Here is a 780-nt window from a genome sequence, read left to right as displayed (position 1 = left end):
AAAAAAAAGGAAAAAATTGAAAAAAAAAGAAGAATTTTTGGGGGTTAAAAAAAGGAAAGGGGGGAAAAAAGACGGGAATCAAAAGAAGCAAAAAGGGGAAGAGAGGAAGGGATGAAAGATAGGAAAAAAAAACGCGAGGAGAGGGAAAATCTTAAAGGGTTTCTTTTCATTAAAACCCAAATTTCGGGCGGGGATCCTGAACCTCGAAAAAGTGGGGGTCTAAAATTCTGTCCGGATACCTGACTTTGACTACTAAAGAGCGGATGAAAATAAAAAAGGTTTGGGTTTGTTTCTAAAATGGAATGTGAATTTTTATTTAATGAAAAACAAAAGCAAAATAAACAGTTTTGAAATATCTCTTCCACAGGGAGCGCTATCGAACAATCAGGAGTAATGATAAGAAAGCACTTTGATAATTCTCAGATAAGCAATTTCTTACATTTCCTCTTGCCAGCATTTTCGAACAAAGAATGCCTTTGTGTATTTTATAGCATATAATTATGATCTCCGAATGGTTTTTCCTTGTAGTTTAAACGCAAAAAGTCTTTCATTTTTTGGAAGGTTCGGAAAAGAGATGAACAAATAAAGGAAAGGGTCAAATGATAAAAAAAGAAAAACAAATTTATGGTTTTAAAAAAGTTTATTTTTAAAAAAAAATTTTAAAGATATAATCCTGCTACCAAACAAAATTATAAGAAAACAGGGAGTATAAAATATAGAAGACAGTTGTGGAATAGGAGTGAATGGCAAGGAATAAATTCTACTATGCAAGATACATTA

The sequence above is a fragment of the Penaeus monodon genome, chromosome 30 (genome assembly GCF_015228065.2).
Source record: "Penaeus monodon isolate SGIC_2016 chromosome 30, NSTDA_Pmon_1, whole genome shotgun sequence".
Taxonomy (NCBI): domain Eukaryota; kingdom Metazoa; phylum Arthropoda; class Malacostraca; order Decapoda; family Penaeidae; genus Penaeus; species Penaeus monodon.
Note: the sequence above shows the minus strand (reverse complement) of the source record.